Source organism: Schistocerca gregaria, chromosome 3, assembly GCF_023897955.1.
Source record: "Schistocerca gregaria isolate iqSchGreg1 chromosome 3, iqSchGreg1.2, whole genome shotgun sequence".
NCBI lineage: Eukaryota > Metazoa > Arthropoda > Insecta > Orthoptera > Acrididae > Schistocerca > Schistocerca gregaria.
The window spans coordinates 21080110-21106092 of NC_064922.1; the positions used below are offsets into that span (position 1 = coordinate 21080110).

General features: G+C 49.3%; 6 non-coding genes across 6 annotated transcripts; all 6 read left to right on the forward strand.

The window, feature by feature from the left end:
- The first annotated feature begins 13311 nt into the window (after window positions 1-13311).
- On the forward strand, window positions 13312-13385 carry Trnaa-agc (transfer RNA alanine (anticodon AGC)). Its single transcript has one exon. It is a non-coding gene; the product is annotated as a tRNA-Ala (tRNA).
- Window positions 13386-16242: 2857 nt separating this feature from the next.
- Window positions 16243-16316, forward strand: Trnaa-agc (transfer RNA alanine (anticodon AGC)). Its single transcript has one exon. It is a non-coding gene; the product is annotated as a tRNA-Ala (tRNA).
- Window positions 16317-17702: 1386 nt separating this feature from the next.
- On the forward strand, window positions 17703-17776 carry Trnaa-ugc (transfer RNA alanine (anticodon UGC)). Its single transcript has one exon. It is a non-coding gene; the product is annotated as a tRNA-Ala (tRNA).
- A 2868-nt stretch (window positions 17777-20644) lies between these two features.
- Window positions 20645-20718, forward strand: Trnaa-ugc (transfer RNA alanine (anticodon UGC)). Its single transcript has one exon. It is a non-coding gene; the product is annotated as a tRNA-Ala (tRNA).
- A 1397-nt stretch (window positions 20719-22115) lies between these two features.
- On the forward strand, window positions 22116-22189 carry Trnaa-ugc (transfer RNA alanine (anticodon UGC)). The gene has a single exon. It is a non-coding gene; the product is annotated as a tRNA-Ala (tRNA).
- Window positions 22190-23586: 1397 nt separating this feature from the next.
- Window positions 23587-23660, forward strand: Trnaa-ugc (transfer RNA alanine (anticodon UGC)). The gene has a single exon. It is a non-coding gene; the product is annotated as a tRNA-Ala (tRNA).
- Window positions 23661-25983: the final 2323 nt, after the last annotated feature.

The following is a 25983-nucleotide window of genomic DNA, read 5'->3' on the forward strand; positions in this document are numbered from 1 at the left end:
ACCGGCTGTTATCGTGGTGTCATCGAGTGCAGATCTGTCTTAGGTATCACGGCTTAACGTCATTGAAGTCTAGAGGTGGACAACACGTTCGTCTTACTCAGAGCGGTGTCTGAACTCTATTTTCGACGTTATGCGTGCCACTTTGATTGTGGCCAACTACGATTCGATACAGAATGCACGAAACCTGAAAGACACCCTCACTGATACATAGAGAGTAGTGTTTGTCTGCGGAATAATGGGAGTGCAAGGGTCTGTGACGTTGATATGACTGTATGTAGCACTACTAGTTACCGGGGGGGTGGGCGTAGCTCAGATGGTAGAGGTACTGGGATCGATACCCAGCGCCTCCAGAATTTTTAACACACCTACATGCGCACCTTGCGATGCAAGTGGAATAATTCCCAACCGGCAGAGGTGTGTAGGCAGATACGATTAGCATCCACAATTGCGCCGATTTCACGTAAATCCCACTGCACGTTCCCATTCTTTGCGTGCAGTCGGCTGCTACTGGTGTTGCTGGTTGTGACTGCTGATAACAGATGCCGTAGCAATCAATTCATGGAGTTAGTTGTATGTTTTGCGATAGTCTGTCTCTGACAAGGAAGCACAGGTGATATAGGTGCGAACACAGAAAGCTTGCAGCCCCTCGCTGCCTGCAGACACAGGGCAGCCACACTAGAAGAGCGGCCTAAGCCGTAGGCGAAATGTGCTCATTCGCTTTGGCGCGACGTCGAACTATAAATAAGGCTGTCACTAGCGTGAGCGTTGCGTGAGCGTCGTGTAAAGTCGGAAAAGTCATCTGCATGGGTGATTGCCAAGTTTGGGGAGCGTTTCGTAGTACGATCAGTGCAAAGGGGAAGCGGAAACTTGTTGTGTCCCAGTGTTTTGCAGTTGGACGACAAGAGTTTGACACAGTAGCAAAGAGCGAGGCACTGAGTTGGCATGAACAATGGAGAGCACAATGGGGCTTGAGATGTGCTTGTTACCTCAGGTGCTGTGTGATTGTGGACAAGGAGTGAAATGGACCAATTTGTGACCGCCCTTTCAATTTAAGACGTTCAAAACAGACGGAATTTGCATTCGTAATACCAGAGCATCGAAACTACTTGGAACTCTTGTGTATATGAACGTGTCCGCGCCTTTGTATTCTGGTACCTTCGCCGCTACAAACCAACCAACCATCGTGTCCGTGCACATCAGAGTCGCAAAGAATGGAGAATAGCCAGGCTTGGTCGTGTGTGTAGCTGTAGCTCAGTTGGCAGATCGTTCGCTTAGCGTGTGAACGGTCTGGGTTTCAAGCCCCGGCTCCTCCATGTTTTGTGGTCAGTGCATGGTAAGTGTTGGTCGCAGCGAACATAAACGCACGCAAGAAGTTGCAAAACCAGCGTCACAGACTGATATGATGTATACTGTCATAAGGAGAGCAAGATGTAAGTGTGGGGACCGGCTGTTATCGTGGTGTCATCGAGTGCAGATCTGTCTTAGGTATCACGGCTTAACGTCATTGAAGTCTAGAGGTGGACAACACGTTCGTCTTACTCAGAGCGGTGTCTGAACTCTATTTTCGACGTTATGCGTTCCACTTTCATTGTGGCCAACTACGATTCGATACAGAATGCACGAAACCTGAAAGACACCCTCACTGATACATAGAGAGTAGTGTTTGTCTGCGGAATAATGGGAGTGCAAGGGTCTGTGACGTTGATATGACTGTATGTAGCACTACTAGTTACCGGGGGGGTGGGCGTAGCTCAGATGGTAGAGGTACTGGGATCGATACCCAGCGCCTCCAGAATTTTTAACACACCTACATGCGCACCTTGCGATGCAAGTGGAATAATTCCCAACCGGCAGAGGTGTGTAGGCAGATACGATTAGCATCCACAATTGCGCCGATTTCACGTAAATCCCACTGCACGTTCCCATTCTTTGCGTGCAGTCGGCTGCTACTGGTGTTGCTGGTTGTGACTGCTGATAACAGATGCCGTAGCAATCAATTCATGGAGTGAGTTGTATGTTTTGCGATAGTCTGTCTCTGACAAGGAAGCACAGGTGATATAGGTGCGAACACAGAAAGCTTGCAGCCCCTCGCTGCCTGCAGACACAGGGCAGCCACACTAGAAGAGCGGCCTAAGCCGTAGGCGAAATGTGCTCATTCGCTTTGGCGCGACGTCGAACTATAAATAAGGCTGTCACTAGCGTGAGCGTTGCGTGAGCGTCGTGTAAAGTCGGAAAAGTCATCTGCATGGGTGATTGCCAAGTTTGGGGAGCGTTTCGTAGTACGATCAGTGCAAAGGGGAAGCGGAAACTTGTTGTGTCCCAGTGTTTTGCAGTTGGACGACAAGAGTTTGACACAGTAGCAAAGAGCGAGGCACTGAGTTGGCATGAACAATGGAGAGCACAATGGGGCTTGAGATGTGCTTGTTACCTCAGGTGCTGTGTGATTGTGGACAAGGAGTGAAATGGACCAATTTGTGACCGCCCTTTCAATTTAAGACGTTCAAAACAGACGGAATTTGCATTCGTAATACCAGAGCATCGAAACTACTTGGAACTCTTGTGTATATGAACGTGTCCGCGCCTTTGTATTCTGGTACCTTCGCCGCTACAAACCAACCAACCATCGTGTCCGTGCACATCAGAGTCGCAAAGAATGGAGAATAGCCAGGCTTGGTCGTGTGTGTAGCTGTAGCTCAGTTGGCAGATCGTTCGCTTAGCGTGTGAACGGTCTCGGTTTCAAGCCCCGGCTCCTCCATGTTTTGTGGTCAGTGCATGGTAAGTGTTGGTCGCAGCGAACATAAACGCACGCAAGAAGTTGCAAAACCAGCGTCACAGACTGATATGATGTATACTGTCATAAGGAGAGCAAGATGTAAGTGTGGGGACCGGCTGTTATCGTGGTGTCATCGAGTGCAGATCTGTCTTAGGTATCACGGCTTAACGTCATTGAAGTCTAGAGGTGGACAACACGTTCGTCTTACTCAGAGCGGTGTCTGAACTCTATTTTCGACGTTATGCGTGCCACTTTCATTGTGGCCAACTACGATTCGATACAGAATGCACGAAACCTGAAAGACACCCTCACTGATACATAGAGAGTAGTGTTTGTCTGCGGAATAATGGGAGTGCAAGGGTCTGTGACGTTGATATGACTGTATGTAGCACTACTAGTTACCGGGGGGGTGGGCGTAGCTCAGATGGTAGAGCGCTCGCTTTGCGTGCGAGAAGTACTGGGATCGATACCCAGCGCCTCCAGAATTTTTAACACACCTACATGCGCACCTTGCGATGCAAGTGGAATAATTCCCAACCGGCAGAGGTGTGTAGGCAGATACAAGCGAACGATTAGCATATACAATTGCGCCGATTTCACGTAAATCCCACTGCACGTTCCCATTCTTTGCGTGCAGTCGGCTGCTACTGGTGTTGCTGGTTGTGACTGCTGATAACAGATGCCGTAGCAATCAATTCATGGAGTGAGTTGTATGTTTTGCGATAGTCTGTCTCTGACAAGGAAGCACAGGTGATATAGGTGCGAACACAGAAAGCTTGCAGCCCCTCGCTGCCTGCAGACACAGGGCAGCCACACTAGAAGAGCGGCCTAAGCCGTAGGCGAAATGTGCTCATTCGCTTTGGCGCGACCTGGAACTATAAATAAGGCTGTCACTAGCGTGAACGTTGCGTGAGCGTCGTGTAAAGTCGGAAAAGTCATCTGCATGGGTGATTGCCAAGTTTGGGGAGCGTTTCGTAGTACGATCAGTGCAAAGGGGAAGCGGAAACTTGTTGTGTCCCAGTGTTTTGCAGTTGGACGACAAGAGTTTGACACAGTAGCAAAGAGCGAGGCACTGAGTTGGCATGAACAATGGAGAGCACAATGGGGCTTGAGATGTGGTTGTTACCTCAGGTGCTGTGTGATTGTGGACAAGGAGTGAAATGGACCAATTTGTGACCGCCCTTTCAATTTAAGACGTTCAAAACAGACGGAATTTGCATTCGTAATACCAGAGCATCGAAACTACTTGGAACTCTTGTGTATATGAACGTGTCCGCGCCTTTGTATTCTGGTACCTTCGCCGCTACAAACCAACCAACCATCGTGTCCGTGCACATCAGAGTCGCAAAGAATGGAGAATAGCCAGGCTTGGTCGTGTGTGTAGCTGTAGCTCAGTTGGCAGATCGTTCGCTTAGCGTGTGAACGGTCTGGGTTTCAAGCCCCGGCTCTTCCATGTTTTGTGGTCAGTGCATGGTAAGTGTTGGTCGCAGCGAACATAAACGCACGCAAGAAGTTGCAAAACCAGCGTCACAGACTGATATGATGTATACTGTCATAAGGAGAGCAAGATGTAAGTGTGGGGACCGGCTGTTATCGTGGTGTCATCGAGTGCAGATCTGTCTTAGGTATCACGGCTTAACGTCATTGAAGTCTAGAGGTGGACAACACGTTCGTCTTACTCAGAGCGGTGTCTGAACTCTATTTTCGACGTTATGCGTGCCACTTTCATTGTGGCCAACTACGATTCGATACAGAATGCACGAAACCTGAAAGACACCCTCACTGATACATAGAGAGTAGTGTTTGTCTGCGGAATAATGGGAGTGCAAGGGTCTGTGACGTTGATATGACTGTATGTAGCACTACTAGTTACCGGGGGGGTGGGCGTAGCTCAGATGGTAGAGGTACTGGGATCGATACCCAGCGCCTCCAGAATTTTTAACACACCTACATGCGCACCTTGCGATGCAAGTGGAATAATTCCCAACCGGCAGAGGTGTGTAGGCAGATACGATTAGCATCCACAATTGCGCCGATTTCACGTAAATCCCACTGCACGTTCCCATTCTTTGCGTGCAGTCGGCTGCTACTGGTGTTGCTGGTTGTGACTGCTGATAACAGATGCCGTAGCAATCAATTCATGGAGTGAGTTGTATGTTTTGCGATAGTCTGTCTCTGACAAGGAAGCACAGGTGATATAGGTGCGAACACAGAAAGCTTGCAGCCCCTCGCTGCCTGCAGACACAGGGCAGCCACACTAGAAGAGCGGCCTAAGCCGTAGGCGAAATGTGCTCATTCGCTTTGGCGCGACGTCGAACTATAAATAAGGCTGTCACTAGCGTGAGCGTTGCGTGAGCGTCGTGTAAAGTCGGAAAAGTCATCTGCATGGGTGATTGCCAAGTTTGGGGAGCGTTTCGTAGTACGATCAGTGCAAAGGGGAAGCGGAAACTTGTTGTGTCCCAGTGTTTTGCAGTTGGACGACAAGAGTTTGACACAGTAGCAAAGAGCGAGGCACTGAGTTGGCATGAACAATGGAGAGCACAATGGGGCTTGAGATGTGCTTGTTACCTCAGGTGCTGTGTGATTGTGGACAAGGAGTGAAATGGACCAATTTGTGACCGCCCTTTCAATTTAAGACGTTCAAAACAGACGGAATTTGCATTCGTAATACCAGAGCATCGAAACTACTTGGAACTCTTGTGTATATGAACGTGTCCGCGCCTTTGTATTCTGGTACCTTCGCCGCTACAAACCAACCAACCATCGTGTCCGTGCACATCAGAGTCGCAAAGAATGGAGAATAGCCAGGCTTGGTCGTGTGTGTAGCTGTAGCTCAGTTGGCAGATCGTTCGCTTAGCGTGTGAACGGTCTCGGTTTCAAGCCCCGGCTCCTCCATGTTTTGTGGTCAGTGCATGGTAAGTGTTGGTCGCAGCGAACATAAACGCACGCAAGAAGTTGCAAAACCAGCGTCACAGACTGATATGATGTATACTGTCATAAGGAGAGCAAGATGTAAGTGTGGGGACCGGCTGTTATCGTGGTGTCATCGAGTGCAGATCTGTCTTAGGTATCACGGCTTAACGTCATTGAAGTCTAGAGGTGGACAACACGTTCGTCTTACTCAGAGCGGTGTCTGAACTCTATTTTCGACGTTATGCGTGCCACTTTCATTGTGGCCAACTACGATTCGATACAGAATGCACGAAACCTGAAAGACACCCTCACTGATACATAGAGAGTAGTGTTTGTCTGCGGAATAATGGGAGTGCAAGGGTCTGTGACGTTGATATGACTGTATGTAGCACTACTAGTTACCGGGGGGGTGGGCGTAGCTCAGATGGTAGAGCGCTCGCTTTGCGTGCGAGAAGTACTGGGATCGATACCCAGCGCCTCCAGAATTTTTAACACACCTACATGCGCACCTTGCGATGCAAGTGGAATAATTCCCAACCGGCAGAGGTGTGTAGGCAGATACAAGCGAACGATTAGCATATACAATTGCGCCGATTTCACGTAAATCCCACTGCACGTTCCCATTCTTTGCGTGCAGTCGGCTGCTACTGGTGTTGCTGGTTGTGACTGCTGATAACAGATGCCGTAGCAATCAATTCATGGAGTGAGTTGTATGTTTTGCGATAGTCTGTCTCTGACAAGGAAGCACAGGTGATATAGGTGCGAACACAGAAAGCTTGCAGCCCCTCGCTGCCTGCAGACACAGGGCAGCCACACTAGAAGAGCGGCCTAAGCCGTAGGCGAAATGTGCTCATTCGCTTTGGCGCGACCTGGAACTATAAATAAGGCTGTCACTAGCGTGAACGTTGCGTGAGCGTCGTGTAAAGTCGGAAAAGTCATCTGCATGGGTGATTGCCAAGTTTGGGGAGCGTTTCGTAGTACGATCAGTGCAAAGGGGAAGCGGAAACTTGTTGTGTCCCAGTGTTTTGCAGTTGGACGACAAGAGTTTGACACAGTAGCAAAGAGCGAGGCACTGAGTTGGCATGAACAATGGAGAGCACAATGGGGCTTGAGATGTGGTTGTTACCTCAGGTGCTGTGTGATTGTGGACAAGGAGTGAAATGGACCAATTTGTGACCGCCCTTTCAATTTAAGACGTTCAAAACAGACGGAATTTGCATTCGTAATACCAGAGCATCGAAACTACTTGGAACTCTTGTGTATATGAACGTGTCCGCGCCTTTGTATTCTGGTACCTTCGCCGCTACAAACCAACCAACCATCGTGTCCGTGCACATCAGAGTCGCAAAGAATGGAGAATAGCCAGGCTTGGTCGTGTGTGTAGCTGTAGCTCAGTTGGCAGATCGTTCGCTTAGCGTGTGAACGGTCTGGGTTTCAAGCCCCGGCTCTTCCATGTTTTGTGGTCAGTGCATGGTAAGTGTTGGTCGCAGCGAACATAAACGCACGCAAGAAGTTGCAAAACCAGCGTCACAGACTGATATGATGTATACTGTCATAAGGAGAGCAAGATGTAAGTGTGGGGACCGGCTGTTATCGTGGTGTCATCGAGTGCAGATCTGTCTTAGGTATCACGGCTTAACGTCATTGAAGTCTAGAGGTGGACAACACGTTCGTCTTACTCAGAGCGGTGTCTGAACTCTATTTTCGACGTTATGCGTGCCACTTTCATTGTGGCCAACTACGATTCGATACAGAATGCACGAAACCTGAAAGACACCCTCACTGATACATAGAGAGTAGTGTTTGTCTGCGGAATAATGGGAGTGCAAGGGTCTGTGACGTTGATATGACTGTATGTAGCACTACTAGTTACCGGGGGGGTGGGCGTAGCTCAGATGGTAGAGGTACTGGGATCGATACCCAGCGCCTCCAGAATTTTTAACACACCTACATGCGCACCTTGCGATGCAAGTGGAATAATTCCCAACCGGCAGAGGTGTGTAGGCAGATACGATTAGCATCCACAATTGCGCCGATTTCACGTAAATCCCACTGCACGTTCCCATTCTTTGCGTGCAGTCGGCTGCTACTGGTGTTGCTGGTTGTGACTGCTGATAACAGATGCCGTAGCAATCAATTCATGGAGTGAGTTGTATGTTTTGCGATAGTCTGTCTCTGACAAGGAAGCACAGGTGATATAGGTGCGAACACAGAAAGCTTGCAGCCCCTCGCTGCCTGCAGACACAGGGCAGCCACACTAGAAGAGCGGCCTAAGCCGTAGGCGAAATGTGCTCATTCGCTTTGGCGCGACGTGGAACTATAAATAAGGCTGTCACTAGCGTGAGCGTTGCGTGAGCGTCGTGTAAAGTCGGAAAAGTCATCTGCATGGGTGATTGCCAAGTTTGGGGAGCGTTTCGTAGTACGATCAGTGCAAAGGGGAAGCGGAAACTTGTTGTGTCCCAGTGTTTTGCAGTTGGACGACAAGAGTTTGACACAGTAGCAAAGAGCGAGGCACTGAGTTGGCATGAACAATGGAGAGCACAATGGGGCTTGAGATGTGCTTGTTACCTCAGGTGCTGTGTGATTGTGGACAAGGAGTGAAATGGACCAATTTGTGACCGCCCTTTCAATTTAAGACGTTCAAAACAGACGGAATTTGCATTCGTAATACCAGAGCATCGAAACTACTTGGAACTCTTGTGTATATGAACGTGTCCGCGCCTTTGTATTCTGGTACCTTCGCCGCTACAAACCAACCAACCATCGTGTCCGTGCACATCAGAGTCGCAAAGAATGGAGAATAGCCAGGCTTGGTCGTGTGTGTAGCTGTAGCTCAGTTGGCAGATCGTTCGCTTAGCGTGTGAACGGTCTGGGTTTCAAGCCCCGGCTCCTCCATGTTTTGTGGTCAGTGCATGGTAAGTGTTGGTCGCAGCGAACATAAACGCACGCAAGAAGTTGCAAAACCAGCGTCACAGACTGATATGATGTATACTGTCATAAGGAGAGCAAGATGTAAGTGTGGGGACCGGCTGTTATCGTGGTGTCATCGAGTGCAGATCTGTCTTAGGTATCACGGCTTAACGTCATTGAAGTCTAGAGGTGGACAACACGTTCGTCTTACTCAGAGCGGTGTCTGAACTCTATTTTCGACGTTATGCGTGCCACTTTCATTGTGGCCAACTACGATTCGATACAGAATGCACGAAACCTGAAAGACACCCTCACTGATACATAGAGAGTAGTGTTTGTCTGCGGAATAATGGGAGTGCAAGGGTCTGTGACGTTGATATGACTGTATGTAGCACTACTAGTTACCGGGGGGGTGGGCGTAGCTCAGATGGTAGAGGTACTGGGATCGATACCCAGCGCCTCCAGAATTTTTAACACACCTACATGCGCACCTTGCGATGCAAGTGGAATAATTCCCAACCGGCAGAGGTGTGTAGGCAGATACGATTAGCATCCACAATTGCGCCGATTTCACGTAAATCCCACTGCACGTTCCCATTCTTTGCGTGCAGTCGGCTGCTACTGGTGTTGCTGGTTGTGACTGCTGATAACAGATGCCGTAGCAATCAATTCATGGAGTGAGTTGTATGTTTTGCGATAGTCTGTCTCTGACAAGGAAGCACAGGTGATATAGGTGCGAACACAGAAAGCTTGCAGTCCCTCGCTGCCTGCAGACACAGGGCAGCCACACTAGAAGAGCGGCCTAAGCCGTAGGCGAAATGTGCTCATTCGCTTTGGCGCGACGTCGAACTATAAATAAGGCTGTCACTAGCGTGAGCGTCGTGTAAAGTCGGAAAAGTCATCTGCATGGGTGATTGCCAAGTTTGGGGAGCGTTTCGTAGTACGATCAGTGCAAAGGGGAAGCGGAAACTTGTTGTGTCCCAGTGTTTTGCAGTTGGACGACAAGAGTTTGACACAGTAGCAAAGAGCGAGGCACTGAGTTGGCATGAACAATGGAGAGCACAATGGGGCTTGAGATGTGCTTGTTACCTCAGGTGCTGTGTGATTGTGGACAAGGAGTGAAATGGACCAATTTGTGACCGCCCTTTCAATTTAAGACGTTCAAAACAGACGGAATTTGCATTCGTAATACCAGAGCATCGAAACTACTTGGAACTCTTGTGTATATGAACGTGTCCGCGCCTTTGTATTCTGGTACCTTCGCCGCTACAAACCAACCAACCATCGTGTCCGTGCACATCAGAGTCGCAAAGAATGGAGAATAGCCAGGCTTGGTCGTGTGTGTAGCTGTAGCTCAGTTGGCAGATCGTTCGCTTAGCGTGTGAACGGTCTGGGTTTCAAGCCCCGGCTCCTCCATGTTTTGTGGTCAGTGCATGGTAAGTGTTGGTCGCAGCGAACATAAACGCACGCAAGAAGTTGCAAAACCAGCGTCACAGACTGATATGATGTATACTGTCATAAGGAGAGCAAGATGTAAGTGTGGGGACCGGCTGTTATCGTGGTGTCATCGAGTGCAGATCTGTCTTAGGTATCACGGCTTAACGTCATTGAAGTCTAGAGGTGGACAACACGTTCGTCTTACTCAGAGCGGTGTCTGAACTCTATTTTCGACGTTATGCGTGCCACTTTCATTGTGGCCAACTACGATTCGATACAGAATGCACGAAACCTGAAAGACACCCTCACTGATACATAGAGAGTAGTGTTTGTCTGCGGAATAATGGGAGTGCAAGGGTCTGTGACGTTGATATGACTGTATGTAGCACTACTAGTTACCGGGGGGGTGGGCGTAGCTCAGATGGTAGAGGTACTGGGATCGATACCCAGCGCCTCCAGAATTTTTAACACACCTACATGCGCACCTTGCGATGCAAGTGGAATAATTCCCAACCGGCAGAGGTGTGTAGGCAGATACGATTAGCATCCACAATTGCGCCGATTTCACGTAAATCCCACTGCACGTTCCCATTCTTTGCGTGCAGTCGGCTGCTACTGGTGTTGCTGGTTGTGACTGCTGATAACAGATGCCGTAGCAATCAATTCATGGAGTGAGTTGTATGTTTTGCGATAGTCTGTCTCTGACAAGGAAGCACAGGTGATATAGGTGCGAACACAGAAAGCTTGCAGTCCCTCGCTGCCTGCAGACACAGGGCAGCCACACTAGAAGAGCGGCCTAAGCCGTAGGCGAAATGTGCTCATTCGCTTTGGCGCGACGTCGAACTATAAATAAGGCTGTCACTAGCGTGAGCGTCGTGTAAAGTCGGAAAAGTCATCTGCATGGGTGATTGCCAAGTTTGGGGAGCGTTTCGTAGTACGATCAGTGCAAAGGGGAAGCGGAAACTTGTTGTGTCCCAGTGTTTTGCAGTTGGACGACAAGAGTTTGACACAGTAGCAAAGAGCGAGGCACTGAGTTGGCATGAACAATGGAGAGCACAATGGGGCTTGAGATGTGCTTGTTACCTCAGGTGCTGTGTGATTGTGGACAAGGAGTGAAATGGACCAATTTGTGACCGCCCTTTCAATTTAAGACGTTCAAAACAGACGGAATTTGCATTCGTAATACCAGAGCATCGAAACTACTTGGAACTCTTGTGTATATGAACGTGTCCGCGCCTTTGTATTCTGGTACCTTCGCCGCTACAAACCAACCAACCATCGTGTCCGTGCACATCAGAGTCGCAAAGAATGGAGAATAGCCAGGCTTGGTCGTGTGTGTAGCTGTAGCTCAGTTGGCAGATCGTTCGCTTAGCGTGTGAACGGTCTGGGTTTCAAGCCCCGGCTCCTCCATGTTTTGTGGTCAGTGCATGGTAAGTGTTGGTCGCAGCGAACATAAACGCACGCAAGAAGTTGCAAAACCAGCGTCACAGACTGATATGATGTATACTGTCATAAGGAGAGCAAGATGTAAGTGTAAGGACCGGCTGTTATCGTGGTGTCATCGAGTGCAGATCTGTCTTAGGTATCACGGCTTAACGTCATTGAAGTCTAGAGGTGGACAACACGTTCGTCTTACTCAGAGCGGTGTCTGAACTCTATTTTCGACGTTATGCGTGCCACTTTCATTGTGGCCAACTACGATTCGATACAGAATGCACGAAACCTGAAAGACACCCTCACTGATACATAGAGAGTAGTGTTTGTCTGCGGAATAATGGGAGTGCAAGGGTCTGTGACGTTGATATGACTGTATGTAGCACTACTAGTTACCGGGGGGGTGGGCGTAGCTCAGATGGTAGAGGTACTGGGATCGATACCCAGCGCCTCCAGAATTTTTAACACACCTACATGCGCACCTTGCGATGCAAGTGGAATAATTCCCAACCGGCAGAGGTGTGTAGGCAGATACGATTAGCATCCACAATTGCGCCGATTTCACGTAAATCCCACTGCACGTTCCCATTCTTTGCGTGCAGTCGGCTGCTACTGGTGTTGCTGGTTGTGACTGCTGATAACAGATGCCGTAGCAATCAATTCATGGAGTGAGTTGTATGTTTTGCGATAGTCTGTCTCTGACAAGGAAGCACAGGTGATATAGGTGCGAACACAGAAAGCTTGCAGCCCCTCGCTGCCTGCAGACACAGGGCAGCCACACTAGAAGAGCGGCCTAAGCCGTAGGCGAAATGTGCTCATTCGCTTTGGCGCGACGTCGAACTATAAATAAGGCTGTCACTAGCGTGAGCGTTGCGTGAGCGTCGTGTAAAGTCGGAAAAGTCATCTGCATGGGTGATTGCCAAGTTTGGGGAGCGTTTCGTAGTACGATCAGTGCAAAGGGGAAGCGGAAACTTGTTGTGTCCCAGTGTTTTGCAGTTGGACGACAAGAGTTTGACACAGTAGCAAAGAGCGAGGCACTGAGTTGGCATGAACAATGGAGAGCACAATGGGGCTTGAGATGTGCTTGTTACCTCAGGTGCTGTGTGATTGTGGACAAGGAGTGAAATGGACCAATTTGTGACCGCCCTTTCAATTTAAGACGTTCAAAACAGACGGAATTTGCATTCGTAATACCAGAGCATCGAAACTACTTGGAACTCTTGTGTATATGAACGTGTCCGCGCCTTTGTATTCTGGTACCTTCGCCGCTACAAACCAACCAACCATCGTGTCCGTGCACATCAGAGTCGCAAAGAATGGAGAATAGCCAGGCTTGGTCGTGTGTGTAGCTGTAGCTCAGTTGGCAGATCGTTCGCTTAGCGTGTGAACGGTCTGGGTTTCAAGCCCCGGCTCCTCCATGTTTTGTGGTCAGTGCATGGTAAGTGTTGGTCGCAGCGAACATAAACGCACGCAAGAAGTTGCAAAACCAGCGTCACAGACTGATATGATGTATACTGTCATAAGGAGAGCAAGATGTAAGTGTGGGGACCGGCTGTTATCGTGGTGTCATCGAGTGCAGATCTGTCTTAGGTATCACGGCTTAACGTCATTGAAGTCTAGAGGTGGACAACACGTTCGTCTTACTCAGAGCGGTGTCTGAACTCTATTTTCGACGTTATGCGTGCCACTTTCATTGTGGCCAACTACGATTCGATACAGAATGCACGAAACCTGAAAGACACCCTCACTGATACATAGAGAGTAGTGTTTGTCTGCGGAATAATGGGAGTGCAAGGGTCTGTGACGTTGATATGACTGTATGTAGCACTACTAGTTACCGGGGCGGTGGGCGTAGCTCAGGTGGTAGAGCGCTCGCTTAGCGTGCGAGAGGTACTGGGATCGATACCCAGCGCCTCCAGAATTTTTAACACACCTACATGCGCACCTTGCGATGCAAGTGGAATAATTCCCAACCGGCAGAGGTGTGTAGGCAGATACAAGCGAACGATTAGCATCCACAATTGCGCCGATTTCACGTAAATCCCACTGCACGTTCCCATTCTTTGCGTGCAGTCGGCTGCTACTGGTGTTGCTGGTTGTGACTGCTGATAACAGATGCCGTAGCAATCAATTCATGGAGTGAGTTGTATGTTTTGCGATAGTCTGTCTCTGACAAGGAAGCACAGGTGATATAGGTGCGAACACAGAAAGCTTGCAGCCCCTCGCTGCCTGCAGACACAGGGCAGCCACACTAGAAGAGCGGCCTAAGCCGTAGGCGAAATGTGCTCATTCGCTTTGGCGCGACGTCGAACTATAAATAAGGCTGTCACTAGCGTGAGCGTTGCGTGAGCGTCGTGTAAAGTCGGAAAAGTCATCTGCATGGGTGATTGCCAAGTTTGGGGAGCGTTTCGTAGTACGATCAGTGCAAAGGGGAAGCGGAAACTTGTTGTGTCCCAGTGTTTTGCAGTTGGACGACAAGAGTTTGACACAGTAGCAAAGAGCGAGGCACTGAGTTGGCATGAACAATGGAGAGCACAATGGGGCTTGAGATGTGCTTGTTACCTCAGGTGCTGTGTGATTGTGGACAAGGAGTGAAATGGACCAATTTGTGACCGCCCTTTCAATTTAAGACGTTCAAAACAGACGGAATTTGCATTCGTAATACCAGAGCATCGAAACTACTTGGAACTCTTGTGTATATGAACGTGTCCGCGCCTTTGTATTCTGGTACCTTCGCCGCTACAAACCAACCAACCATCGTGTACGTGCACATCAGAGTCGCAAAGAATGGAGAATAGCCAGGCTTGGTCGTGTGTGTAGCTGTAGCTCAGTTGGCAGATCGTTCGCTTAGCGTGTGAACGGTCTCGGTTTCAAGCCCCGGCTCCTCCATGTTTTGTGGTCAGTGCATGGTAAGTGTTGGTCGCAGCGAACATAAACGCACGCAAGAAGTTGCAAAACCAGCGTCACAGACTGATATGATGTATACTGTCATAAGGAGAGCAAGATGTAAGTGTGGGGACCGGCTGTTATCGTGGTGTCATCGAGTGCAGATCTGTCTTAGGTATCACGGCTTAACGTCATTGAAGTCTAGAGGTGGACAACACGTTCGTCTTACTCAGAGCGGTGTCTGAACTCTATTTTCGACGTTATGCGTGCCACTTTCATTGTGGCCAACTACGATTCGATACAGAATGCACGAAACCTGAAAGACACCCTCACTGATACATAGAGAGTAGTGTTTGTCTGCGGAATAATGGGAGTGCAAGGGTCTGTGACGTTGATATGACTGTATGTAGCACTACTAGTTACCGGGGGCGTGGGCGTAGCTCAGATGGTAGGGCGCTCGCTTAGCGTGCGAGAGGTACTGGGATCGATACCCAGCGCCTCCAGAATTTTTAACACACCTACATGCGCACCTTGCGATGCAAGTGGAATAATTCCCAACCGGCAGAGGTGTGTAGGCAGATACAAGCGAACGATTAGCATCCACAATTGCGCCGATTTCACGTAAATCCCACTGCACGTTCCCATTCTTTGCGTGCAGTCAGCTGCTACTGGTGTTGCTGGTTGTGACTGCTGATAACAGATGCCGTAGCAATCAATTCATGGAGTGAGTTGTATGTTTTGCGATAGTCTGTCTCTGACAAGGAAGCACAGGTGATATAGGTGCGAACACAGAAAGCTTGCAGCCCCTCGCTGCCTGCAGACACAGGGCAGCCACACTAGAAGAGCGGCCTAAGCCGTAGGCGAAATGTGCTCATTCGCTTTGGCGCGACGTCGAACTATAAATAAGGCTGTCACTAGCGTGAGCGTCGTGTAAAGTCGGAAAAGTCATCTGCATGGGTGATTGCCAAGTTTGGGGAGCGTTTCGTAGTACGATCAGTGCAAAGGGGAAGCGGAAACTTGTTGTGTCCCAGTGTTTTGCAGTTGGACGACAAGAGTTTGACACAGTAGCAAAGAGCGAGGCACTGAGTTGGCATGAACAATGGAGAGCACAATGGGGCTTGAGATGTGCTTGTTACCTCAGGTGCTGTGTGATTGTGGACAAGGAGTGAAATGGACCAATTTGTGACCGCCCTTTCAATTTAAGACGTTCAAAACAGACGGAATTTGCATTCGTAATACCAGAGCATCGAAACTACTTGGAACTCTTGTGTATATGAACGTGTCCGCGCCGTTGTATTCTGGTACCTTCGCCGCTACAAACCAACCAACCATCGTGTCCGTGCACATCAGAGTCGCAAAGAATGGAGAATAGCCAGGCTTGGTCGTGTGTGTAGCTGTAGCTCAGTTGGCAGATCGTTCGCTTAGCGTGTGAACGGTCTGGGTTTCAAGCCCCGGCTCCTCCATGTTTTGTGGTCAGTGCATGGTAAGTGTTGGTCGCAGCGAACATAAACGCACGCAAGAAGTTGCAAAACCAGCGTCACAGACTGATATGATGTATACTGTCATAAGGAGAGCAAGATGTAAGTGTGGGGACCGGCTGTTATCGTGGTGTCATCGAGTGCAGATCTGTCTTAGGTATCACGGCTTAACGTCATTGAAGTCTAGAGGTGGACAACACGTTCGTCTTACTCAGAGCGGTGTCTGAACTCTATTTTCGACGTTATGCGTGCCACTTTCATTGTGGCCAACTACGATTCGATACAGAATGCACGAAACCTGAAAGACACCCTCACTGATACATAGAGAGTAGTGTTTGTCTGCGGAATAATGGGAGTGCAAGGGTCTGTGACGTTGATATGACTGTATGTAGCACTACTAGTTACCGGGGCGGTGGGCGTAGCTCAGGTGGTAGAGCGCTCGCTTAGCGTGCGAGAGGTACTGGGATCGATACCCAGCGCCTCCAGAATTTTTAACACACCTACATGCGCACCTTGCGATGCAAGTGGAATAATTCCCAACCGGCAGAGGTGTGTAGGCAGATACAAGCGAACGATTAGCATCCACAATTGCGCCGATTTCACGTAAATCCCACTGCACGTTCCCATTCTTTGCGTGCAGTCGGCTGCTACTGGTGTTGCTGGTTGTGACTGCTGATAACAGATGCCGTAGCAATCAATTCATGGAGTGAGTTGTATGTTTTGCGATAGTCTGTCTCTGACAAGGAAGCACAGGTGATATAGGTGCGAACACAGAAAGCTTGCAGCCCCTCGCTGCCTGCAGACACAGGGCAGCCACACTAGAAGAGCGGCCTAAGCCGTAGGCGAAATGTGCTCATTCGCTTTGGCGCGACGTCGAACTATAAATAAGGCTGTCACTAGCGTGAGCGTCGTGTAAAGTCGGAAAAGTCATCTGCATGGGTGATTGCCAAGTTTGGGGAGCGTTTCGTAGTACGATCAGTGCAAAGGGGAAGCGGAAACTTGTTGTGTCCCAGTGTTTTGCAGTTGGACGACAAGAGTTTGACACAGTAGCAAAGAGCGAGGCACTGAGTTGGCATGAACAATGGAGAGCACAATGGGGCTTGAGATGTGCTTGTTACCTCAGGTGCTGTGTGATTGTGGACAAGGAGTGAAATGGACCAATTTGTGACCGCCCTTTCAATTTAAGACGTTCAAAACAGACGGAATTTGCATTCGTAATACCAGAGCATCGAAACTACTTGGAACTCTTGTGTATATGAACGTGTCCGCGCCTTTGTATTCTGGTACCTTCGCCGCTACAAACCAACCAACCATCGTGTCCGTGCACATCAGAGTCGCAAAGAATGGAGAATAGCCAGGCTTGGTCGTGTGTGTAGCTGTAGCTCAGTTGGCAGATCGTTCGCTTAGCGTGTGAACGGTCTGGGTTTCAAGCCCCGGCTCCTCCATGTTTTGTGGTCAGTGCATGGTAAGTGTTGGTCGCAGCGAACATAAACGCACGCAAGAAGTTGCAAAACCAGCGTCACAGACTGATATGATGTATACTGTCATAAGGAGAGCAAGATGTAAGTGTGGGGACCGGCTGTTATCGTGGTGTCATCGAGTGCAGATCTGTCTTAGGTATCACGGCTTAACGTCATTGAAGTCTAGAGGTGGACAACACGTTCGTCTTACTCAGAGCGGTGTCTGAACTCTATTTTCGACGTTATGCGTGCCACTTTCATTGTGGCCAACTACGATTCGATACAGAATGCACGAAACCTGAAAGACACCCTCACTGATACATAGAGAGTAGTGTTTGTCTGCGGAATAATGGGAGTGCAAGGGTCTGTGACGTTGATATGACTGTATGTAGCACTACTAGTTACCGGGGGGGTGGGCGTAGCTCAGATGGTAGAGCGCTCGCTTTGCGTGCGAGAGGTACTGGGATCGATACCCAGCGCCTCCAGAATTTTTAACACACCTACATGCGCACCTTGCGATGCAAGTGGAATAATTCCCAACCGGCAGAGGTGTGTAGGCAGATACAAGCGAACGATTAGCATATACAATTGCGCCGATTTCACGTAAATCCCACTGCACGTTCCCATTCTTTGCGTGCAGTCGGCTGCTACTGGTGTTGCTGGTTGTGACTGCTGATAACAGATGCCGCAGCAATCAATTCATGGAGTGAGTTGTATGTTTTGCGATAGTCTGTCTCTGACAAGGAAGCACAGGTGATATAGGTGCGAACACAGAAAGCTTGCAGCCCCTCGCTGCCTGCAGACACAGGGCAGCCACACTAGAAGAGCGGCCTAAGCCGTAGGCGAAATGTGCTCATTCGCTTTGGCGCGACGTCGAACTATAAATAAGGCTGTCACTAGCGTGAGCGTTGCGTGAGCGTCGTGTAAAGTCGGAAAAGTCATCTGCATGGGTGATTGCCAAGTTTGGGGAGCGTTTCGTAGTACGATCAGTGCAAAGGGGAAGCGGAAACTTGTTGTGTCCCAGTGTTTTGCAGTTGGACGACAAGAGTTTGACACAGTAGCAAAGAGCGAGGCACTGAGTTGGCATGAACAATGGAGAGCACAATGGGGCTTGAGATGTGCTTGTTACCTCAGGTGCTGTGTGATTGTGGACAAGGAGTGAAATGGACCAATTTGTGACCGCCCTTTCAATTTAAGACGTTCAAAACAGACGGAATTTGCATTCGTAATACCAGAGCATCGAAACTACTTGGAACTCTTGTGTATATGAACGTGTCCGCGCCTTTGTATTCTGGTACCTTCGCCGCTACAAACCAACCAACCATCGTGTACGTGCACATCAGAGTCGCAAAGAATGGAGAATAGCCAGGCTTGGTCGTGTGTGTAGCTGTAGCTCAGTTGGCAGATCGTTCGCTTAGCGTGTGAACGGTCTCGGTTTCAAGCCCCGGCTCCTCCATGTTTTGTGGTCAGTGCATGGTAAGTGTTGGTCGCAGCGAACATAAACGCACGCAAGAAGTTGCAAAACCAGCGTCACAGACTGATATGATGTATACTGTCATAAGGAGAGCAAGATGTAAGTGTGGGGACCGGCTGTTATCGTGGTGTCATCGAGTGCAGATCTGTCTTAGGTATCACGGCTTAACGTCATTGAAGTCTAGAGGTGGACAACACGTTCGTCTTACTCAGAGCGGTGTCTGAACTCTATTTTCGACGTTATGCGTGCCACTTTCATTGTGGCCAACTACGATTCGATACAGAATGCATGAAACCTGAAAGACACCCTCACTGATACATAGAGAGTAGTGTTTGTCTGCGGAATAATGGGAGTGCAAGGGTCTGTGACGTTGATATGACTGTATGTAGCACTACTAGTTACCGGGGGCGTGGGCGTAGCTCAGATGGTAGGGCGCTCGCTTAGCGTGCGAGAGGTACTGGGATCGATACCCAGCGCCTCCAGAATTTTTAACACACCTACATGCGCACCTTGCGATGCAAGTGGAATAATTCCCAACCGGCAGAGGTGTGTAGGCAGATACAAGCGAACGATTAGCATCCACAATTGCGCCGATTTCACGTAAATCCCACTGCACGTTCCCATTCTTTGCGTGCAGTCAGCTGCTACTGGTGTTGCTGGTTGTGACTGCTGATAACAGATGCCGTAGCAATCAATTCATGGAGTGAGTTGTATGTTTTGCGATAGTCTGTCTCTGACAAGGAAGCACAGGTGATATAGGTGCGAACACAGAAAGCTTGCAGCCCCTCGCTGCCTGCAGACACAGGGCAGCCACACTAGAAGAGCGGCCTAAGCCGTAGGCGAAATGTGCTCATTCGCTTTGGCGCGACGTCGAACTATAAATAAGGCTGTCACTAGCGTGAGCGTTGCGTGAGCGTCGTGTAAAGTCGGAAAAGTCATCTGCATGGGTGATTGCCAAGTTTGGGGAGCGTTTCCTAGTACGATCAGTGCAAAGGGGAAGCGGAAACTTGTTGTGTCCCAGTGTTTTGCAGTTGGACGACAAGAGTTTGACACAGTAGCAAAGAGCGAGGCACTGAGTTGGCATGAACAATGGAGAGCACAATGGGGCTTGAGATGTGCTTGTTACCTCAGGTGCTGTGTGATTGTGGACAAGGAGTGAAATGGACCAATTTGTGACCGCCCTTTCAATTTAAGACGTTCAAAACAGACGGAATTTGCATTCGTAATACCAGAGCATCGAAACTACTTGGAACTCTTGTGTATATGAACGTGTCCGCGCCTTTGTATTCTGGTACCTTCGCCGCTACAAACCAACCAACCATCGTGTCCGTGCACATCAGAGTCGCAAAGAATGGAGAATAGCCAGGCTTGGTCGTGTGTGTAGCTGTAGCTCAGTTGGCAGATCGTTCGCTTAGCGTGTGAACGGTCTGGGTTTCAAGCCCCGGCTCCTCCATGTTTTGTGGTCAGTGCATGGTAAGTGTTGGTCGCAGCGAACATAAACGCACGCAAGAAGTTGCAAAACCAGCGTCACAGACTGATATGATGTATACTGTCATAAGGAGAGCAAGATGTAAGTGTGGGGACCGGCTGTTATCGTGGTGTCATCGAGTGCAGATCTGTCTTAGGTATCACGGCTTAACGTCATTGAAGTCTAGAGGTGGACAACACGTTCGTCTTACTCAGAGCGGTGTCTGAACTCTATTTTCGACGTTATGCGTGCCACTTTCATTGTGGCCAACTACGATTCGATACAGAATGCACGAAACCTGAAAGACACCCTCACTGATACATAGAGAGTAGTGTTTGTCTGCGGAATAATGGGAGTGCAAGGGTCTGTGACGTTGATATGACTGTATGTAGCACTACTAGTTACCGGGGGGGTGGGCGTAGCTCAGATGGTAGAGCGCTCGCTTTGCGTGCGAGAGGTACTGGGATCGATACCCAGCGCCTCCAGAATTTTTAACACACCTACATGCGCACCTTGCGATGCAAGTGGAATAATTCCCAACCGGCAGAGGTGTGTAGGCAGATACAAGCGAACGATTAGCATATACAATTGCGCCGATTTCACGTAAATCCCACTGCACGTTCCCATTCTTTGCGTGCAGTCGGCTGCTACTGGTGTTGCTGGTTGTGACTGCTGATAACAGATGCCGCAGCAATCAATTCATGGAGTGAGTTGTATGTTTTGCGATAGTCTGTCTCTGACAAGGAAGCACAGGTGATATAGGTGCGAACACAGAAAGCTTGCAGCCCCTCGCTGCCTGCAGACACAGGGCAGCCACACTAGAAGAGCGGCCTAAGCCGTAGGCGAAATGTGCTCATTCGCTTTGGCGCGACGTCGAACTATAAATAAGGCTGTCACTAGCGTGAGCGTTGCGTGAGCGTCGTGTAAAGTCGGAAAAGTCATCTGCATGGGTGATTGCCAAGTTTGGGGAGCGTTTCGTAGTACGATCAGTGCAAAGGGGAAGCGGAAACTTGTTGTGTCCCAGTGTTTTGCAGTTGGACGACAAGAGTTTGACACAGTAGCAAAGAGCGAGGCACTGAGTTGGCATGAACAATGGAGAGCACAATGGGGCTTGAGATGTGCTTGTTACCTCAGGTGCTGTGTGATTGTGGACAAGGAGTGAAATGGACCAATTTGTGACCGCCCTTTCAATTTAAGACGTTCAAAACAGACGGAATTTGCATTCGTAATACCAGAGCATCGAAACTACTTGGAACTCTTGTGTATATGAACGTGTCCGCGCCTTTGTATTCTGGTACCTTCGCCGCTACAAACCAACCAACCATCGTGTCCGTGCACATCAGAGTCGCAAAGAATGGAGAATAGCCAGGCTTCGTCGTGTGTGTAGCTGTAGCTCAGTTGGCAGATCGTTCGCTTAGCGTGTGAACGGTCTGGGTTTCAAGCCCCGGCTCCTCCATGTTTTGTGGTCAGTGCATGGTAAGTGTTGGTCGCAGCGAACATAAACGCACGCAAGAAGTTGCAAAACCAGCGTCACAGACTGATATGATGTATACTGTCATAAGGAGAGCAAGATGTAAGTGTGGGGACCGGCTGTTATCGTGGTGTCATCGAGTGCAGATCTGTCTTAGGTATCACGGCTTAACGTCATTGAAGTCTAGAGGTGGACAACACGTTCGTCTTACTCAGAGCGGTGTCTGAACTCTATTTTCGACGTTATGCGTGCCACTTTCATTGTGGCCAACTACGATTCGATACAGAATGCACGAAACCTGAAAGACACCCTCACTGATACATAGAGAGTAGTGTTTGTCTGCGGAATAATGGGAGTGCAAGGGTCTGTGACGTTGATATGACTGTATGTAGCACTACTAGTTACCGGGGGGGTGGGCGTAGCTCAGATGGTAGAGCGCTCGCTTTGCGTGCGAGAGGTACTGGGATCGATACCCAGCGCCTCCAGAATTTTATACACACCTACATGCGCACCTTGCGATGCAAGTGGAATAATTCCCAACCGGCAGAGGTGTGTAGGCAGATACAAGCGAACGATTAGCATATACAATTGCGCCGATTTCACGTAAATCCCACTGCACGTTCCCATTCTTTGCGTGCAGTCGGCTGCTACTGGTGTTGCTGGTTGTGACTGCTGATAACAGATGCCGTAGCAATCAATTCATGGAGTGAGTTGTATGTTTTGCGATAGTCTGTCTCTGACAAGGAAGCACAGGTGATATAGGTGCGAACACAGAAAGCTTGCAGCCCCTCGCTGCCTGCAGACACAGGGCAGCCACACTAGAAGAGCGGCCTAAGCCGTAGGCGAAATGTGCTCATTCGCTTTGGCGCGACGTCGAACTATAAATAAGGCTGTCACTAGCGTGAGCGTTGCGTGAGCGTCGTGTAAAGTCGGAAAAGTCATCTGCATGGGTGATTGCCAAGTTTGGGGAGCGTTTCCTAGTACGATCAGTGCAAAGGGGAAGCGGAAACTTGTTGTGTCCCAGTGTTTTGCAGTTGGACGACAAGAGTTTGACACAGTAGCAAAGAGCGAGGCACTGAGTTGGCATGAACAATGGAGAGCACAATGGGGCTTGAGATGTGCTTGTTACCTCAGGTGCTGTGTGATTGTGGACAAGGAGTGAAATGGACCAATTTGTGACCGCCCTTTCAATTTAAGACGTTCAAAACAGACGGAATTTGCATTCGTAATACCAGAGCATCGAAACTACTTGGAACTCTTGTGTATATGAACGTGTCCGCGCCTTTGTATTCTGGTACCTTCGCCGCTACAAACCAACCAACCATCGTGTCCGTGCACATCAGAGTCGCAAAGAATGGAGAATAGCCAGGCTTGGTCGTGTGTGTAGCTGTAGCTCAGTTGGCAGATCGTTCGCTTAGCGTGTGAACGGTCTGGGTTTCAAGCCCCGGCTCCTCCATGTTTTGTGGTCAGTGCATGGTAAGTGTTGGTCGCAGCGAACATAAACGCACGCAAGAAGTTGCAAAACCAGCGTCACAGACTGATATGATGTATACTGTCATAAGGAGAGCAAGATGTAAGTGTGGGGACCGGCTGTTATCGTGGTGTCATCGAGTGCAGATCTGTCTTAGGTATCACGGCTTAACGTCATTGAAGTCTAGAGGTGGACAACACGTTCGTCTTACTCAGAGCGGTGTCTGAACTCTATTTTCGACGTTATGCGTGCCACTTTCATTGTGGCCAACTACGATTCGATACAGAATGCACGAAACCTGAAAGACACCCTCACTGATACATAGAGAGTAGTGTTTGTCTGCGGAATAATGGGAGTGCATGGGTCTGTGACGTTGATATGACTGTATGTAGCACTACTAGTTACCGGGGGGGTGGGCGTAGCTCAGATGGTAGAGCGCTCGCTTTGCGTGCGAGAGGTACTGGGATCGATACCCAGCGCCTCCAGAATTTTTAACACACCTACATGCGCACCTTGCGATGCAAGTGGAATAATTCCCAACCGGCAGAGGTGTGTAGGCAGATACAAGCGAACGATTAGCATATACAATTGCGCCGATTTCACGTAAATCCCACTGCACGTTCCCATTCTTTGCGTGCAGTCGGCTGCTACTGGTGTTGCTGGTTGTGACTGCTGATAACAGATGCCGCAGCAATCAATTCATGGAGTGAGTTGTATGTTTTGCGATAGTCTGTCTCTGACAAGGAAGCACAGGTGATATAGGTGCGAACACAGAAAGCTTGCAGCCCCTCGCTGCCTGCAGACACAGGGCAGCCACACTAGAAGAGCGGCCTAAGCCGTAGGCGAAATGTGCTCATTCGCTTTGGCGCGACGTCGAACTATAAATAAGGCTGTCACTAGCGTGAGCGTTGCGTGAGCGTCGTGTAAAGTCGGAAAAGTCATCTGCATGGGTGATTGCCAAGTTTGGGGAGCGTTTCGTAGTACGATCAGTGCAAAGGGGAAGCGGAAACTTGTTGTGTCCCAGTGTTTTGCAGTTGGACGACAAGAGTTTGACACAGTAGCAAAGAGCGAGGCACTGAGTTGGCATGAACAATGGAGAGCACAATGGGGCTTGAGATGTGCTTGTTACCTCAGGTGCTGTGTGATTGTGGACAAGGAGTGAAATGGACCAATTTGTGACCGCCCTTTCAATTTAAGACGTTCAAAACAGACGGAATTTGCATTCGTAATACCAGAGCATCGAAACTACTTGGAACTCTTGTGTATATGAACGTGTCCGCGCCTTTGTATTCTGGTACCTTCGCCGCTACAAACCAACCAACCATCGTGTACGTGCACATCAGAGTCGCAAAGAATGGAGAATAGCCAGGCTTGGTCGTGTGTGTAGCTGTAGCTCAGTTGGCAGATCGTTCGCTTAGCGTGTGAACGGTCTCGGTTTCAAGCCCCGGCTCCTCCATGTTTTGTGGTCAGTGCATGGTAAGTGTTGGTCGCAGCGAACATAAACGCACGCAAGAAGTTGCAAAACCAGCGTCACAGACTGATATGATGTATACTGTCATAAGGAGAGCAAGATGTAAGTGTGGGGACCGGCTGTTATCGTGGTGTCATCGAGTGCAGATCTGTCTTAGGTATCACGGCTTAACGTCATTGAAGTCTAGAGGTGGACAACACGTTCGTCTTACTCAGAGCGGTGTCTGAACTCTATTTTCGACGTTATGCGTGCCACTTTCATTGTGGCCAACTACGATTCGATACAGAATGCACGAAACCTGAAAGACACCCTCACTGATACATAGAGAGTAGTGTTTGTCTGCGGAATAATGGGAGTGCAAGGGTCTGTGACGTTGATATGACTGTATGTAGCACTACTAGTTACCGGGGGCGTGGGCGTAGCTCAGATGGTAGGGCGCTCGCTTAGCGTGCGAGAGGTACTGGGATCGATACCCAGCGCCTCCAGAATTTTTAACACACCTACATGCGCACCTTGCGATGCAAGTGGAATAATTCCCAACCGGCAGAGGTGTGTAGGCAGATACAAGCGAACGATTAGCATCCACAATTGCGCCGATTTCACGTAAATCCCACTGCACGTTCCCATTCTTTGCGTGCAGTCAGCTGCTACTGGTGTTGCTGGTTGTGACTGCTGATAACAGATGCCGTAGCAATCAATTCATGGAGTGAGTTGTATGTTTTGCGATAGTCTGTCTCTGACAAGGAAGCACAGGTGATATAGGTGCGAACACAGAAAGCTTGCAGCCCCTCGCTGCCTGCAGACACAGGGCAGCCACACTAGAAGAGCGGCCTAAGCCGTAGGCGAAATGTGCTCATTCGCTTTGGCGCGACGTCGAACTATAAATAAGGCTGTCACTAGCGTGAGCGTTGCGTGAGCGTCGTGTAAAGTCGGAAAAGTCATCTGCATGGGTGATTGCCAAGTTTGGGGAGCGTTTCCTAGTACGATCAGTGCAAAGGGGAAGCGGAAACTTGTTGTGTCCCAGTGTTTTGCAGTTGGACGACAAGAGTTTGACACAGTAGCAAAGAGCGAGGCACTGAGTTGGCATGAACAATGGAGAGCACAATGGGGCTTGAGATGTGCTTGTTACCTCAGGTGCTGTGTGATTGTGGACAAGGAGTGAAATGGACCAATTTGTGACCGCCCTTTCAATTTAAGACGTTCAAAACAGACGGAATTTGCATTCGTAATACCAGAGCATCGAAACTACTTGGAACTCTTGTGTATATGAACGTGTCCGCGCCTTTGTATTCTGGTACCTTCGCCGCTACAAACCAACCAACCATCGTGTCCGTGCA